The following is a 6000-nucleotide window of genomic DNA, read 5'->3' on the forward strand; positions in this document are numbered from 1 at the left end:
AGTGGCTGGCAGGGGCTGAGGAAGGGGCCATGGTAGAGAACCTGAGTTCCAACTCGTTACCACTGCTTATTAGTTTATTTATTTATATTTCTGTAATTATATTATATTTCTATACTTATTTATTTTTATTTATTATTAGTTTATCAGTTCTTTGACCTTGGGTCAATTGTTTAATGCCTCTGGACTTCAGTTAAATAACAAAGGACATTTGAGCTGAATCTCAGTCTTATGAGACTGAGTATGAGATATAGTAGTCCATGAGACAACTAGGTGGTCAACTCTGGTCCTGCAGTCAGAAAGGCCTGAGTTCAAATCTGGACTTAGAAACATACAAGCTTTGTGACCCTGGGCAAGTCACTCAGTCTCTCTCTGTCTTAGTTTCCTCATCTGTAAAATGGAGATAATAATAGCCCCTACTTCCTAGTTATTGTGAGGATCCAGTAAGATAATATTTTGCAAAACATAAAGCAATTCATTAATGCTAGCTATTTTAGCTAATATTTACTACCTCTTGGAACTTGGACAATTCACCTAATGTCTATGGGTTTCGATTTCCTTATTTGTAAAATGAAAGAGTTAGGCTATAAGATCTCTCAAAATCCCATCTAACTTTCCATCAATGCTCCCCCTCTACAGGAGGATTTAAAGTTTTCAAAACACTTGACAGATCACCTCATTTGAGTCTTATAACAACACTGACAGACACTGATAGATGAGGAAACTGAGGCTTGGGGAAGTGAAGGGATTTACCCGTGGCCACAAAACAAGTAAGTGTCAGAAGCAAGTCTTTCCAGACTCTGAGCTCAGCCTCTATCTATTATGCCCACAAAGGGCAGTAGATTTATGTGATGTGGGGTTTGCTAAGATGTCTTTGAAGGGCTCTTCCAGTTTCCCTATCCTACAGTGCTCTTTCTTTTGGCTTTGGCTCATTAGGTTACAGGGGCCGGAGTCAGCAGGTAGGAATATAGCTAAAACAACCAGAGTCTTATATCTTACTTTTTGCCTCCAACACCCCCAAATGCCCTAACTTCACAAAGAAAAATCATTCATAAACATTACCTTGTCCAAAAATTGGTGATGAGAAACTGGATTATTCAGGGAGGACTCAGCACCCATACAAACTTCTCATCCACACTGTCTGTCCTCTGAGAGAGAGCCTTTTGGCCTTTGCCCTCTCCCGGCTCTCTCTCACTCAGAGACACTGGTAGAATCAGTCCTCATCTGCTAACCTTGGCATTTCCAAATCCTGTTCAAGAGAGCTTTTTTCCAGCAAGGAACTGACTTGCACACCTTGGTAATCATCAGCCATAGAAAAATAATCAATAATCAGATTTTAGGGAGAGGGAAGGAGGAGAGAAGGAGAAATGAGCAGCAAAAAGATTCCATGTTAAAGCACTTTCATCACAGATCCATCTTGTGACTTTTCTCTTATAACAGAAGAGTTGGGTCAGGTAGCTGTTTGAGAGCTCCCTGGGAGCAAGGTTTCTGTGCTGACTTTCCTGGCAAATGAGATGAATCCCAAATCCATGTTGCTCCCCATGGTCCTGCTTGGTTAGGACTGTTAAGCATCATAACAAAGTAGGTTTAGAGCTGGAACAGACCCTGGCCATATATTGCTCTAACCCCTTTGTTTTACAGATGAAGAGATAGAGACACAGAAGATGAATGACTTGCCCAGGATCATATAGAACATAAGCAGCAGACCTGAGTCCCAAAGCTAGACATCTGAAAAGCATCATGGCACAGTAGAGGCTTACTCACTGTGCTTCTTCAGATGCTTATGGGTTATATGATTCTCGGCAAGTCATAACTTCTCTGGGCGTTAGTTTCCTCATCTCTAGAATGAGAGGTTCACTTCTAAAGCCCCTTTAGCCTGAGAATGCATTCTCCTTGTAGAGAAGTCATGGAATCCCAAGCTGGAAGAGACCTTGGGAATCATGGAGTCCAACCTCATCATTTTACAGGTGAGGGTACTGAGGCACAAGAAGGAGAAATGACTTGACTTTCATTGGTCAAAAGAGACAATATTTGTAGAACTTCTTCCTCAACACACAGTAAGTACTCAAACAATTCTTAACCCCTTTCTTTCCTTCGCCAAAGCATTAGAGGCAGAATTTGAACCAAGGTCCTTTGACTCTAGGAACAGTGCTCTTTCTACTGTAGCACACAGTTGATCTTAGCAGGACTTCATTTTTACAAAGGCTTTTGAGAGCCTCTAATGTGGGTCCAAGTGCCTTAAAAGTAAAGCAGGCATAACCTGGTATGGTTTTCCTTTTGGTTGGCCTCTGACCTTGAAGGAACATTTAAATTGCATTGAGATTGGGCAGAGCTCACCTTCCTCCAAGGCATTGCAGTAGAAATGCCTGGTGCAGGTGCTTGAAGTATATACCCAAGGAGGAAGTGAGCAGACATTTTTCCCCATTTTCCACAGCAGTGCATTCCAACCAAATATTTCTCCTGTTGTTCTCAGTTGGATGGAAGTCACAAGAGCCTCTCACCCCTCACTGAGAAGGGAGAGGATACTCAGAAACTGGAATCATTTTAGGATCATGGATCAAGACTGAGAAAGGGTATTCTAGATCAGGTCTAGAAGTCCCTTATTTTACAGAGGGGGAAATAAAGACCTAGAGATTTTGTAGTACCAAAGGAACATAGATCTGGGAGCAACTTGAGTGGTCACATCATCCCAAGCCTTCATCTTATAGAAAAGAGAATTGAGAGATTATGTGACTAGCCCAAGGTCACACAGCAGATACATCATAGAGCCTGGACTCCCAGATTTTCTGACTTAAAATTCAGTATTCTTTCTCCTGCTCCCTATTGACTCCTTTATGACAAAGGCAACTTCCCTTTCCCCAAAATAATGCACCTTTCTAGAGTCTCCTTTAGTGTGTTTAGGACTAGATTTGTTTTTAGGGAAAAGGGGGACAATGAGTCAATGTACACTGGCTATCAAGAGCATCACTTCAAAAATAGCATGAGAACCAAGGGGAAGGGTGACACAACACATAAGTCACTGGTAGAATGACAATTCACAGACCATTGAATTTGGAAGGGTCCTTTGAGATGATCTAGCCCAATATCTTCATTCTCCACAATTTCTGCCACATAGCAAGCACTTAAGAAATTTTACCTATCTCATTTCATAAATGAGAAAACTGATTCTCTAAGAAGTAAAGTGTTAACAGAGAGGGACAGTTAGGTGGTGCAGTGGATAGAGTACTGGACTTGGAATCACGAAGACTTGTTTTTATGAGTTCAAATCTGGGCCACAGAAACTTACTAGTTGTATAGTCCTGGGTAAGTCACTTAACCCTGTTTGTCTCAAGATGCTCATCTGGAAAGTGAACTGGAGAAGGAAATGGCAAACCAAGAAAACCCCAAGATGGATCATGAAGACTCAGATAGGACAGAAATGACTCAACAACAACAAAGCAGCAGAGATGGTTCTTAAGATTAGATCTTTGAAAGATGATACTGATGAATTAAAGAAAGTCCCAAATCTTTGAGCCATGACATCCTTGGAGCAATTCTAGAGGTTGGGATGAGGCCAAAGGATGTGATCATTCCTACAACCACATTGGTCCTACTAGAATCTAAACAATCTCTAGCTCCCCATCAAGAAGTCTGAAACTGAGTTCAGGATGTTTATAAAGACATGTAGGGAATGAATGAATAGACATGTGCCAGAACTGTTGTCTATGTGTCAAAACCACTTGGACAAGGATCATGGAAGCTGCTGAAGGAATAGTTGCAAGAAGAAAAAAATATTTCATTGTGTTAAAGAGCTTTCAGTGGAGCACAGTGGAAAGACCCATGCATCTCTGGTTTGAGAACCCAGTCTAATACCATCCTTTCTGTTTCCTAGAAATGGAATCTTAGGCACTTCAATTCAGCTTATAAAAATGTGAGGAAAAAACCCCACTATAGTAACTAAAACAAAAATGAAAAAACACCTAAGCTCAGAGCAAATGCAATGAGGAATCTTAATGCTGGAAGACATGGAAATGCACACTGTTCCTCTTGGTAGAGGTAGGAGATGATGGGTGCTGAATGCTGTGTTTTCTGTCCCATACAATCCCTGAACTGGGAAATTGTCACAGAATTTTATTTGGAAGCCATCATAGAGTCTAACACATCCTTGACAGGAATATCCACCTACTCTAACATTCTTGATGGGTGGTTGTCCAGACTCCACTGGCCAATCTCCAGTGAGGACAGCCTCTCCAGGAAGCCCATTTCACTCTTTCTACTTTTTAGGAAAAATTTTTTAGGAAATATTTTTCCCCTGATATCAATCCAAAATTTACTTCTTTCCAACATCCAATCATTGTTCCTGATACGGCTCTTTGAAGAAAAACAGAAATGGAATCCCTTTGCCACATGACAGCTACTCCCTAAGCTCATGACCCATACTTACCAAGTGCAAGCTACTTCCTAAGCCCATACCAAGTATGACCTACCTCCTAAGCCCATGACCCACTTGGTAAGCCAAGTACCTGAAGACTGCTGTCATATCTCCCCTGAGTGTTCTAAACCTTCCCAGGTCCAGCTAGGTGCCACAAAGCTAAAGTTCTGGACATGGATTCTAAAAACCTGAATTGTAATCCAGATTCAAAAACTTATTAACTGTGTGACCCTGGGCAAGTCGCCTTTTCCTGTCCCAGTTTCCTCTGCAAAATAGGATAATAACAGCACCTGCTTCTCAGATGGTTGTGAGGATCAAATGAGATAATACATGTAAGATGCTTTGCAAACCCTAAATCACCGTGCAAGTACAAGCATGAGAGCTTAAGGCCTTCACCACCTTGGCAGCTTTCCTTTGCTCTCCAGTTTGGTAATTAATGGCCTTCTCCAGTTGTGGTGCCCAGTTCTGGATACAGTACTCCAATTGTGGTCTGACCAGGGCAGAGTGCAGTGGGCCTCTCACTTCCTTATTCCTGAAAACGCTGTCTATCTCATTGCAGACCAAGACCATTTTCACTTTGGGGGGTTTCTGGCAGTCACATCACACTGTTGACTCATGGTGAGTTTACAATCTGCTGAGAAACCCCAGACCTTTTTGTGGACAAAACTCTGTCTAAGTATGCTGCCTCCATCTTTTTTGCTTAACCAATTTTACTTGTTACAAGGGAGGGCTTTCTGGAGCAGGGGGCACAGTGGGAGACAACTGTGATGTAAAAAAAAAAAAAAAAAAAAGGTTACCAATAAGACTTTTAAATGAATGAGTGCATTTTTAAGGCTTAACTTCCCTTCAATGCCATCCTCTATAGAATAGGAGGCTTGCACTGGAGAGTCTCTAAAGTCTGTCAGAACTCTCCACCTAATAAGATGGATCCTCTGTCAATTTGGTTTGCTTCTATCATCCATAGGTGATGCATCACCCCCTCGTAAACAGACTTTACAAATGCTCTTGTGGTTCACACTTCCTTGTGCCAAGTCCCAGGACTGGTCACCATTGACACTCTTGTAAGTCTTTGGACGTTTGGGAAATTGTGCTCTCCTTTCCTTCCCATTTTTGTTTTCTGCTTCCCTTTTTCTAGGCTGGTCTTTTGCAGAGGCTCAAACTCCCTTACTGAGTCATTGTTGTTGAATCACTAGCTCCCATGAATCTAATTTCATAGTGATCTTTGGAACCTGATTTCCCTATTTCAAGTCTCTTCCAGTGTTGAAACCCTGTATGGCTCAAGGCATTTTGTGAACTAATAATAATCCCCCTAAAGTCTACCTAATAGTTGCAAACTGTTGGGACTGGAAGCTCAATTCCGTGTGGACAGTCTCGGGCAGGTAAAAGTGGGACTTCTAAATCTTAGAGTCTTACGAGGCCCTCCATGAACAGCGGGGGTTCGAGAAGGTCAGACTGAGCCAGCTCGGCTAGCTCGGGTATTTCCGCCTCTCCCCCGGAGGTACCTGATGGGTGGAGTCTCCCTGCCCTCGAGGTCGTCCCGGATTGGAGCACACCTAGTTACCTAACAGCATGGTATTGAGATGCAAACTGTG

This window comes from Notamacropus eugenii, chromosome 1 (assembly GCF_028372415.1).
Source record: "Notamacropus eugenii isolate mMacEug1 chromosome 1, mMacEug1.pri_v2, whole genome shotgun sequence".
Classification (NCBI taxonomy): Eukaryota; Metazoa; Chordata; class Mammalia; order Diprotodontia; family Macropodidae; genus Notamacropus; species Notamacropus eugenii.